This window comes from Myotis daubentonii, chromosome 1 (genome assembly GCF_963259705.1).
Source record: "Myotis daubentonii chromosome 1, mMyoDau2.1, whole genome shotgun sequence".
Lineage (NCBI taxonomy): Eukaryota > Metazoa > Chordata > Mammalia > Chiroptera > Vespertilionidae > Myotis > Myotis daubentonii.
Window position 1 is genome coordinate 72282540 of NC_081840.1, and position 12866 is coordinate 72295405.

The 12866-nt window shown below is 43.6% G+C and overlaps 1 long non-coding RNA gene across 1 annotated transcript; it reads left to right on the forward strand.

Annotated features, from left to right (window-relative positions):
- Window positions 1–1137: 1137 nt before the first annotated feature.
- LOC132239309 (uncharacterized) lies at window positions 1138–4651 on the forward strand. The gene is made up of 2 exons (XR_009454021.1): window positions 1138–4025; window positions 4148–4651. It is a non-coding gene; the product is annotated as an uncharacterized LOC132239309 (long non-coding RNA).
- Window positions 4652–12866: the final 8215 nt, after the last annotated feature.

Below are 12866 nucleotides of genomic sequence, written 5' to 3' on the forward strand. Positions count from 1 at the left end.
GAGAGGCGTCCTGGCCCTGGGATCAGCAGAGCAGCGAGGCCTCCCAGCACCGGGATCAGTGTGACAGGGTGCGGAGCCCCAACCCTCTGATCGGCCCTGCTCTGTGTGTGACAGGGTACAGAGCCCCAACCCCCTTGATGGGCCCTGCTCTGTGCATGACAGGAGTGGCGCTGCAACCTCCCTATGGACCCTGCCTTGAGTGTGACAGGGGGCGGTGCCCCAACCCCCCAATCGGCCCTACCCTGAGCGTGACTGAGGGTGGCATCGCAACCTCCCAATCCGCCCTGCTCTGTGCATGACAGGGGGCGGTGCCCCAACTCCCCAATTGGCCCTGCTCTGAGCCCGACCAGGGGCTGCACCTAGGGATTGGGCCTGCCCTCTGCCACCCGGGAGCAGGCCTAAGCCAGCAGGTCATTATCTCCTGATGGGTCCCAGACTGTGAGAGGGCACAGGCCAGGCTGAGGGACCTCCTCTCCCAACCCCGAGTGCACAAATTTTTGTGCACCGGGCCTCTAGTCAACACTAATAAAAGAGAAAAATGGTAATTGGCGTACGAGCTACCCTTTTCATTGGCTAATCAGGGCTATATGCAAATTAACTGCCAACTAAGATTGGCAGTTAACTGCCAACAAGATGGCGGTTAATTTGCATATGTAGGCACAATGCAGGGAGGCGAAAGGGAAAGCAGGAAGAAGCCCCCTGCCACTGACAGTGATCGGAAACCCAGGGGGGAGCTAAGAGCTGGGGGGCAGGGCAAAGGTGGCCCTGGGGCCGACTTTGCCCTGCCCCCCAGCCATGATCGGAGAATCAGGTGCCTTTGCCGCCCTGGCCAGTGATAGCAGGAAGTAGGGGTGGAGCCAGCGATGGGAGCTGGGCACGGTCGAAGCTGGCAGTCCCAGGAGCTAGGGGTCCCTTGCCTGGGCCTAAAGCGAAGCCCACTATCGCGGGGCTGCTGCAGCTGCGGGTCCCCGCTGCCCGGACCGGACGCCTAGGCCAGAGGCGTCAGGCCTGGGCAAGGGGCCGATCCTGCGATTGGAGGGTGATGGGGGTCAACACCTGAGGGCTCCCAGTATGTGAGAGGGGGCAGGCTGGGCTGAGGGACACTCCCCCCACACACACCCAGTGCACGAATTTCGTGCACCGGGCCCCTAGTATATAATAAAAGGCTAATATGCAAATCGACCAAACAGCAGAACCACTGGTCACTATGATGCGCACTGACCACCAGGGGGCAGATGCTTAATGCAGGAGCTGCCCCCTGGTGGTTGGTGTGCTCCCATAGGGGGAGCACCGCTCAGCCAGAAGCCAGGCTCACAGCTGGTGAGCACAGCAGTGGTGGGAGCCTCTCCCGCCTCCGAGACAGCACTAAGGAGCAGGGAGCCCGGCTTCTGGCTGGTGAGCACAGTGGCAGTGGTGGGAGCCTCTCCCACCTCCGTGGCAGCCCTAAGGACCCCTCAGCAGATGTCCACCTACCAGCTTAGGCTCGCTTCCTGAGAGGGCGCAGGATGGGCTGAGGGACCCCCCCCCTCCCTGCCCTCACTGCACAAATGTCATGCACCAGGCCTCTATACTAATAAAAGGGTAATATGCTAATTAAACGGGATAGACTGGGCGTCTTCTGGACATCCTTCCTGACAAAGCCAGGGGTGTGGCTGGCCTGCAAACTGCCCATGACCCCTTGCCCAGGCTGGCCCCGCCCCCACCCCGATCAGGGGTGTGGCCTGCAAACCCTCAGTAGCCCCAAGCCCAGGCCAGCCCCACTCCCCAGTGGTCACTGCCACCTCGATTAGGCGCCCCAAGCCCAGGCTGGCCCCATCCCCCAGCAGGGACTCCCACCCCAATCGGGAGCATGGCCGGCCTGCAAACTGCTGCGGCCCCTCGCCCAGGCCAACCCCCAGTGGGGACCCCCCCACCCTGATCTGGGGCCCCTTCAGGGCAGGCCAGCCTGCCCCCACCCGTGCACCAGGCCTCTATCCTATATAATAAAAGGGTAATATACAAATTGACCCTGACAGCAGAACGATCAGAACAACCTCTGGACCAGTCACTATGAGGCACACTGACCACCTCTCAGTCTCTTTCCTCAGCCGGCAGGCTCCAATTGCCTGATGGCCACCCATGGGGGGGAGGGGGCGGGGGCGGGCGAGCAGGCGGGAACAGCCAACCTCTCGGTCCCTTCCCCCGGCCGTCAGGCACCGATCACACAATGGCAAACGGGGAACTGGGAGTGGGTGGCGTCAGGGGACAGGGCCTGCTGCGGGCAGCTGGGGAAGATGGCCTTGATTGCAGGCCAGGCCTACGGACCATACCCACACATGAATTTCATGCGCCAGGCCTCTAGTTTTAAAAAATGAGGCTGAATCAAATGTTCTTAGCCAGGGTAGTAAATGTGAAGAGAGGGGTAGAATCCAAGTCTACAGGCCTAGGATAGTATTTGGTTTATTTACAAATCTGAGAGTTTTCTGTTTAATTTGGGGTAACTACAGACACAGGTACTCTTCGCCCGGAGACCACATTGGTGTTCCCATTGCTCCTTCCTGTGTTTCATATCTGAATACGCAATGATTTGGACTCTATTTTTAAAAGCCAAAAAGATGCACGCACAGAGAATGAGCGTGAAATGAAGCAATTCAAGAATTTAGATTTTTTTTTTTCCTGAAAAATGCTGAGTTAAGAAAGTTCATTACCAGAGATGAAAATAAATAGCTTCATTGGTTTGAGCAAATGAATGACAAGATCTAAACATTATCAGGTCTCTAGAAGTGATGATGAAAGTTGAGATATTTTGCTAGATCCTGGGAGAAACGGGCCATTTATGCTCCCATATAAAATGAGTGTTTTATGATCAGGAGACAGCATGATATTATAAAACAGACCTTGGACTCAGACCTGGCTCAAATTTTAACCTAATTTACTCATCAGCATTTGGGTTGACCTTGGAGTGGTTTTATAACCAGTCTAAGTCCCAGTTTCCTTTATGTACAAAATAAGGAAAAGATTTGTTTGTTCATGAGGTGATGTTCATGAAAACATCTGGCATCTAGGTGCTCGGTAAATACTAGTCGCTCTCTCTCCCCTTTTCCCTGAAGCTTTGAGACAATGTAGGATTTGCAACCAATCCTCTGACGTGGGTGCTTAGCTCTGCCCCTTTTCAGGGAGCATGGAGGAGGATGAAGACGGGACATGGGTGGAATTGACCTTTGAGGATCAAGAATCATGCCCCCTGATTGGGAACCTGAGTAGGTCTGGCATGGCATGGAGGGTGGTCTCTGGAACTAGAGTTCTGGCAGCACAGCGTAACGGGAGGGAAGGCATGACTTCCATCATCCTGAATCCTGTACGCCCTACCCCCAAATCATTATATTGTTGCAGTTATTTAGTTTTGTGCCTTGAATGTGCTTTTTCTTTTTTATCTTGAAGCCCCTCAAATGGTATTTTTAAAGGTGTTTCTTCAATCAAATAAAGATTTAAAAGATTTTTTTAAAATGCTGACCCTTTTGCACCAGCCAATAGAGCAATTAAAGACAAGCATTGCCTTGCTTCCTGTGAAAAATGCTTGGCAGTTAGCCTTTGTAATTATGAAGCAATCATGTTAATAGATGTTTAAGAATAATACAGCTGGCACAGTACTGAGCCATGAATGGAGATGAGCACATGAGACCATTTCCCTTCATCCGTTGGTGCTCTTTAGTGCCCAAGAAAGAGGTTCAATCAGTGGGACCCAGAAGCTTTCGATGCTTTAGTTTTTCTTCCTAGGAACCAACCGGCGCTCAGTCCCAGGGCATGATTCACAGGCAGCATGGCTACTGCTGACTGACACTGGCAGCTTCATTCAGTTGCCCTCTCCCTTTTGGCTTATACTTATTTCAGTGGCCACTTAAACTTTAGCCTTTACATACAAATGTGGCGGATCCCACTATTTCTCAATATGTATTACAGGAAACACTTGTCTTGAAGCATGCTCCACGGTCAAATAAGTTTAGGAAACATAATGAATTATTATTTCCCTTTTGTCGAATCACAATGTATTGTTAGTTAATTAAAAGTTCTGAGAATTTCTGCTAGGAAAAGAAATCATGTTTAACTCAGCATTTCTCGAACTTATTTGACCATAGAACTTTTTTAAAAAAAAAATAAGACACGTTAGAGAGCTAGCTCCACAGAACACAGGTTGGAAACGAATACTTTTACAGAAGCAATTGAACTCTGATTGCTTCTTAGAATATTAAGGGGTCATAATATGCCATCCTAAAATATGCCACTTTGGCATAAAGATTATTTTGAGTTGAAGGCAATTGAGAAGCAATAGATGCAGGAAGAACGGCATAGATTTTCCTTTGTAAAGGTGTCCCCTCTGGTCCTCATCACTGGAAACAGATGGCACTGAGATGAGCCTACATTAAAAAAGCCTTACCTAACATAATCCTTATTTTCCATCAGTTTCCCCATATATTTACTCTTCCACGACTCACCCCCTCTAGAAGCCCACCCCCCCCCTTTCCTTTGCCTATTTACTTCACCATTTATCACTCTTTGTCAAAACGGTACATAAGCTTCCAAGTCTTACTGCTTCTTTTGACTTTTCTTTCCTGTGTAGCCCCCATGGAAGTAAAATTTAAAATATCAATTAAATTTTCTTTTATAAACTTGACCATTTTGTTTTGTGTTTTTTTTCTTCTGGTTTTTAGTTCAGCCATTTACAAGTCTGTATGCTTTTTTTCCTGTTAATCTGTCTTTTATGAGTTTAATTCACAGGCCCCAGCCACGGACTTTAAGGTAGAGAGAAAGTTTTTCCTCGCCTTAAAAAAAAAAAAAAAAAAAAAAAAAAAAGACTAATACACCTTTTTAAAGGTGCTTATATCACTGTATTTTCATTGCCCTTTTTTCTAGCAGCACCTTCCAGTGCTGGTTTCTTCTATTCTCCAGGGGCTGAAGTAACACAGCCGAAGAAGAAACTAGAGATGATTTGTGCAGAATGTCATATTGTATTGTAATTTGTTGAGTGTCATGTGGTATAAATGCAACATCCCGAAATGCAAATGAATAAAAGTTTGATCAATGTACCATGACATTTCTTCATGTGAGTCTCCGACAAAAAGGTCACTGAGCATTCTTTGTTTTACTTTTAATTTTAGACTTCAGTGTTTCATGTTAGGCTCTTTTCATTTCTTACCATAAAGTTTTAAATGTTTGTTTCCTTTGAGAAGTTTAAGTTTCAAAAGGGAAAGGAATGGCCAATAGGGATGGGCCAGAAATAATAGAAAAAATTAAGGCAAGTATAAAGAAATGAAGAAAATTTCCCTTTATAAGGATGTTTAACATAGAGGACCCCAGAAGTTGCCTCATATGAAACATTGGATTTTCTGGGTTGATCTTCAGAGATGACCATCTCCACGATCCCCTCTCCACCTTTATCTTACATTATTGTACACTCATCTCACACATTTCTTCTTGCAGTAAGTCTGAGTAAAAGAATCTTAATGTTAGCCACTTCTTGGGAGATGCCCTGAGTAATATTAAATTCTCATTTGAGAAACCGATTTTATTGACATTTTTCAAAAAGTCAAGAGTTCTGGATAGGAATTGGTCATATAAAATACTGCCTTTTTCTTCTTTAGTTCATGGTCCATTTGGCCATTTGGGGGCAGGGATCCTTCTGGTTTTTAATTTAGTTCTTTACAGATAAAGGTGCTTATTATATCACTGTATTTTCATTGCCCCTTTTTCTAGCAGCACCTTCCAGTGCTAGTTTCTTCTATTCCCAGACTGCCCCAAGAATAGTGGTGGAACAGGAGACCTGGTTAATTTGCATTTTATTTTGCTGGTTGACTACTTTTCACAGAAGTGGATTGAGTTAAATATGATAAAAAGTTGGGAAATGTCTTTGAAATTACCTATTTCTTGTGCAGTCATAGACTATTAAGCACCTCCTATATGTTTGACAGGAAACAATGCCAGAAATTGCCCCATTGATTCATGGATGAGAACACTGAGGCATGGATGGTTTGCCTAGGACCGTGGTCGGCAAACTGTGGCTCGCAAGCCACATGCAGCTCTTTGGCCCCTTGAGTGTGGCCACGAAGTTTCAATCGCACTGTATGTGCGCACCTGCACGTGGTATTTTGTGGAAGAGCCACACTCAGGGGCCGCAGTTTGCCGACCACTGGGACAACACAGTCGATTGAACTGGGACTAGACCCACCATCTACTTTTCAGGCAAATCCCTTACCATTGCTGTTCTTTAAACTTACTTACTTGAGACAAAGTATAAAGAGCAATACTTAACTGTGCGCATGATCCTACCGAAGAATTCCTCCCAAGGTTAGAATAGCAGAGAGGAAACTACCTTGCCAGAATCAGAACAGGAAATAAGAGGTCTCTGGAAAGTATGCTTCAATGTTTACAGTGTTTAGACTTCTGGGTGAAAGCCAAATTAATACTTGCTTTTGGTTTGAAAAAGATCTGCGGAACATAATGGAAGGGTCTCTAGTAAATAGTGCTTAAGCTATGTCTCCAAACGCTAGTTAATTATCCTAAAGCGATTTGATTTTTAAGAAAAGGTTAAATAACAATAGTTTTTAAAGAGTCTAATATATAATAAGGGGAAAGGTAGGATTTACCAAAACGTGCACTTTAAATTATCATTATACATCCAACTGGTCCAGCCTCCCAATTTAACTACTTATCACAAATCTAGCATTAGCACATTTGGGAGCTAAAATGAACATTGAGTTAAAGTTCTCGGGAGTAAAATCTACTTTTAAAACAACTGAAAGTAATCAATTGTGATACATTTTTTAGAGGCTACCATTGCACTTTTGACCCAGTTGAACTCATTAAATAAATGGTGGGCTCCTCTGAGCAAGCAGAGAGTGTGTCTCCTCTGCAGAAATATAGTCCTAGCTTTGATGAGACGTCATGACTGTCAGCTGGCATTGATACTTCAATTGATCAGGTGGTTCTCTTAATTTGCCATAATACTATTAACATTGGGCATGGGAAGTGAACTTACAGCCCTAGCCAGTTTGGTTCAGTGGATAGAGTGTTCACCTGCAGGCCAAAGGGTCCTGGGTTCAATTCCGGTCAAGGGCATGTACTTTGGTTGCAGGCTCCTCCCCAGCCCGGGCCTGGTCAGGGCTCATGCAGAAGGCAACTATTCGATATGTTTCTCTCACATTAATGTTTCTCTCTGTCTTTTCCTCTCTCTTCCACTCTCCCTAAAAATCAATGAAAAAATATCCTCCGGTGAGAATTAACAAAAACAAAACCAAAAACAATGATAGGGATTACCTGGCTAGTTTGAAATGTTGAAGGCAGGTGAAATGAATGCAAAGTTCTCTTGGTGCTCTCAGACAGATTAACGTATCAGCTACGAGGAGTTTCTGAATTAGCGGGACCCCGCATGAGCAGGAGGTGCTACATCTCAGGAGGCATTTAGGGATCCTGACAGATACACTTGATAATATATTGTATGAAATGTTCACATTTATTTTTAGAACAAAATGGCACTAGAAGAAGAGTATTTTGTGTGTGAAATATATAGACTCTTGGTTCCAGTGTCAACCATGTATGACCACTTTTTTCTGTTAATTTTTTACTGAAATATATTAAACATACAGAAAAGTATACAAGTCATAGGTGAACAACTCAATAAATTTTTATAAAGTGAATACAGTCATATAATTATCACCCAAATCAAGAAATACAACATTGCCAGATCTCCAGAAGTTTCCTATTGGGCCCCTACTGGCCATTCCCTGCCAAAAGAAAGATCCCCCTTTTCTGTCATGAATAGTTATTCCTGTTTTTGAGCTTTATGTAAATGGAATCATACAGACTATACTTTTTGTGTGTTTCCTTAAATAGATATTTCTGTGTAATGTGAGGTAGGGACCAAGATTAACTGAGCACTATTATTAGAAGACCATCCTTTTTTTAAACATATATTTTTTTTATTGATTTCAGAGAGGAAGGGAGAGGGAAAAAGAGATAGTAACATCAATGATGAGAGAGAATCATTGATCAAAGGCCTCTTGCACACTCCCTACTGGGGATTGAGCCCGCAACCCAGGCATGTGTCCTTGACTGGAATCAAACCTGGGACCCTTCAGTCCGCAGGCTGACGTTCTATCCCCTGAGCCAAACCAACTAAGACTAGAAGACCATCCTTTACCTTACTGTCCTGTAGTGTCACTTTTGTCATAAATCAAGTATATGTGTGGGGTGTATTTCTGGAATTGTTTCATTGGTATATTTTTTCTATTCTTGTACCAACATTTCACTGTTTTAATTACTATAACTTTATAATAAATCTTGATATCTGGTTGTGTAATCTTGTAGCTATATTCTTCAAGATATTGGCAATCCTTAGTCTTTGTATAAATTTTAGAATCATCCTGTCAATTCTACCAAAAAAAAAAATTCTTTTTAACTTTCTGAGATTTTTATTTGAATTGTATTGATTCTACAGATCAATTTTATGAAAATTGCTATCTTTACAATCTAGGAATATATCTCTTCATTTACTTAGGTCTTTTTAATTTCAATAATGTATAGTTTTCTATATAAAACCTTGACCATGTTTTGTTAAATTTATTCTTAGGTATTTGATCTTTTTATGCTATTGTAAATGATACTTTTAATTACATTAAAAGTATAGAAATGTAATATATTTTTGTATATTGGTATATAGCGATCTTGAATTCACTTATAGTTTGTAGATTCTTTTGGGTTTTCTACATACATAATTACGTCATCTATGAATAATGGTAGCTTCGTTTCTTCTTCAATCTTTATACTTTTATTTCTTTTTTAATCTATATGTCTTTATTTCCCTTTTCTGCTTTATTGACCTATTGAGAGCCTCCAGCACAATGTTGAAAAGAGGCAGTCACGTTAAATATCTTTGTATTTTTCCCAATCTTAAAAGCAAAGCTTTCAAAATTTCACCATTAAGTATAGGTTTGCTGTGAGTTTTTGTGATACTCTATTAGAAAACCATTTGATTTTAAGCAAAGTTGGGACAGGTTAAACAACAATAGTTTTAAAAGAGTGAAATATACAAAGGGAAAGATATGATTTATCAAGACTTGCACTTTAAATTTCCATTATACATCAACTGGTTCAGCCTCCCAATTAACTCTACTTATCACAAACTAGAATTGTTTCCTAGTTTGCCAAGTGTTCAGAATCAATGAGAGACACTGAAGATAGATTTTTTTTTTGGACAAAATATTAACAGATGTTTACTGGGTATTTAGTACTTGCCAGGTACTGGGCTTTTTTTTTTTTTTTACATGCTTTGTCTCATTTAATCTCAATAACACTGAAGCTTAGGCAGTACTTTAAAGTCCCCATTGTACAGATGAGAAAACTTCTCTAAGCCTTCTTTGTCCAAAGCTACAAAATTTATAAGTAAGAACTGGAATTTGAACTTTGACTCCAAAGTCCATCAGTCGCTAAGCTGCTTCAAAATATAACCATTTTGTTATGTTTGTGTACAAAGGCCTGGCTCAGAGATGGGTTGTATGGTCTATGATGCTATTGGAAAAGTTGTTTTGTGATACTGAGATCATAAGTCATAAGTCTACTTTTCTCTCTATTAGATGGAGAGCCATGGAATGAGTTTGCTTCAGCCACTTCTTCTTTGGTTCAGTCACCATGGTTATGAATTTATTGACATCATTCTTATTTAAACAAGCTTTCGTTCCTTATGAATCCAGTGTTAGAGAAATCTCCATCGGCATTAATTCCTCATTTCTGCCATGGTGCATTTAATTTAGAATACCACAGTGCTATGTGCTCATGATCATTTCATTGTCTATTCCAAGAGTCCGTATTCCTCTAGCAGCAGAAGAGAACCCAACAGACACTATTTCATCTCTGCAGAAGCTGGAGTTGCCCGTTGTCAGCTCTGCTTATGTAATTCAGAAGAGCACTTAACACTGTTTAACAGACTTTTGCACAGAGAGGGCCTGGGTGTGCAGCACCCTGCCAAGTACCCTTAGTTATGGAGAAAAACCATTTGTATTTGAAAATTGCAAATCAGCCAGGCAATCACCACACAGAAATAGCCCCATGAAAAGAAAGCAGAGCTATATTTGAAGCCTTAATCATGTATATTCATAGGCCTGAGTTTAGTTCTATTGGGAAATGTTCACATTATACAGTAACATGGTGATTACCCACATGCTCAGAGGGGGAGGGGAGGGGATGTTTGAGCCACTTAAGTTTTATGAGTAATGGGGAATTAGTCACAAAGAATTTTTCTGTCCACCCTTTGCTGAATGCCTTTCAAAAATTGCTTTAGTCAGCCCGTAAGCTCAGAAGGCCCCCTGTGAGGGGAGGAGTATGGAAGTGGGTTCTCACCAGAATTGTATATGAAAAGCCACCATTAGAGACCCAGTCTGTGCTTAGGACCCTTTCCCACATTAAAATGAAAAGCACTTGGGTTGGCACATATTACTATTTTAGAACCCATATTAATAAGTTTATCAGGATACTTCCTGAGAGAAGATTTGAAAAGATACGGATACTTGACAGCCTTCGGTACCTGGGGTGAGAGCAAGTCAGCTCTTTCCAAATGCTGCCCTTCAGTGAATACTGTCACTGATCTGGGATGACCCAGCATTTTGTTGACAGATTCACACACGAAGAATGACTCACCAGCTTCCTCACCCTCACACCTGCTTCTGTGGCATTTGCTGTCTCCCTGTGTAGTCACTCCGGCTGGTTTCCCAAACACTGAGCAAACACTTGAAGGATTAGAGGAAAGGAGACGTTTGGAAGCTAGAGGAAGAATATTCCAGGCAGAGGAAATAGCAGCGTGAAGGCCCTGACCTGGGACCTGGCCGGGGTGTCTAAGGTGAATGAGGGACAGTGGAAGAGAAGGGAGGCCAGAAGTGATGTGCTGGCATTTTCCACTGTTCAGATGAGGTTTAGAGTTGGCTTTGGCATCTTCTTCTGCCTCTGTGTTTTAGTTCGCTTCTTCCCCAAATGCTCTGAAACATTTCTTGCGATTGTGACCCCCAGCTCTATGCCCACTGCTACGGCAAAAGATCAGTCCCTCCTAGAGTCTCGTGGCTTTCCCTGCCCAGATCTGACCTCCATTCCTTTCACGCCATGTAACTGATCACGTGGTTGCTCTGTGTACTGTCCTCAGTGGTTCCCCATGCTCCACACCTGCACTACCCAACAGCTTCCTGCAATGACAGAAATGCTCTCCAATCTGTGCTAATGTCCACAGGTGCATTGGAAAGGTGGTTAGTGAGACTGAGAAACTGAAGCTTATATTTTATTTAACTTTAGGTAATTTATATTGCCACATGTAGCTAGTGGCTTCAATATTGAAGCATTTCTATGGTTTTTAATCTTTTAAGAAAGTCATATCGCCCTTTGTTGCTGGGCGGAAATCAGGTTCTTCCCTGGGATTTTGAGGACAGCAGTCCAAGGACCCCAGTACGGGAGACCATGGTGTGGCAAGGTTAATTTTAGTCCAAGCTGTTGTAACAATAAAAACCTAAGAGGGCAGGAAATCAAGGCTTTTTTGGCTCCTGATGCCAACTAGCCCCTTAGCTTCTCTTTCACAGAAACATGTGTCAGAGTAACCATTCATCCATCGTTCAGGGTCTGCCGGTCAGCCCCGGTAAGGTGGGACTACCCCTGTATGTTGAGGGAGGAAGACAGAGAGCCGATATAATCTGAGTGGGGAAAAGACCTGAGACAATGATGACAAGGACCGTGACGACGATGATATTTATTGTGCGCTTATGCATCAGATACTGTGGGATGTGTTTTACACAAATGATGGCACTTGATTCTCACGATGACCCTTGGTATTATAGTTCCTGTCTTAGAGATGAGGAAATTGAAGCTTAAAGAAATCAAGATACACATCCAAGATTTACACAGCCAGTAAGGGTGGGGGTGGGGGCAGGATTTGAACCAGGAGATTTAAGTATAGAACCTATACCTGTGACTGGTTTATGCATGAAAGGGAGTGCTGCCCGGAAGGATAGATCCAGGTTTTGGGACATGAGAGGAAGCGGCTGGTGTGTGGGGTTCTTTGAGGGCCCCAGGCAGAAGATGGAGGATTTGCGGGTGTGGAGAGGGGCCTGGGACAGAAGGTGATGCAGAACCCATTTGTGTTTATTATTGAAACACATGTGGTGAGTGAGCTGGCCCACTCTAGTCTCTTTTTATTTTATTTTACTTTTCATCAAAAAGCTGATTTTATTCTTTATTTTTATTTTATTGAACTTATTGAGGTGACATTGGTTAATAAAATTACATAAGTTTCAGGTGTACAGTTCTGTAATACATCACCTGTGTCTTGTATTGTGTGTTCCCCACCCCCAAGTCATGTCTCCTTCCATCACCATTTACCTCCCCGTTCCCTCTTCTATCTCCCCTGAGGAAGCCCCACTTGGTTTTCTGAATATTTAAGTGGATGGTGGTGCATTGATGGATCCTCATGTGTTGCTGCTGGACAACATGTACTCAAGTAGCATTCATTCCTTAATCCCACGCTGCTCTTAAGATGTGGTTGCTTTTACACGTATTAGTAAAACATGATGGGTTCACTCACATCAGTTCTGAAGGGGAGAAAAACAGCTCTCCCTCAATCTTTTTTTCTTTTTTTTCAGAAATGACTAGAAATTTGCTTTCAAAAAAGGATGAATGACTGCCTGGTGCTGACTCACTGCTCAGCTGTGACTGCCCGGCCAAGAGGGAGGCCGTGAGCATCTGCAGGCACCTGCACAGCAGGCACCCCCTTGCTAGGGACAGGCTGCTCAAAGACCTCTCATCTGCTTCTGGCTCACAGCCCAGCCTCTTCCTTGGGTCCCGTCTGCTCCTCGTCAGTGTTT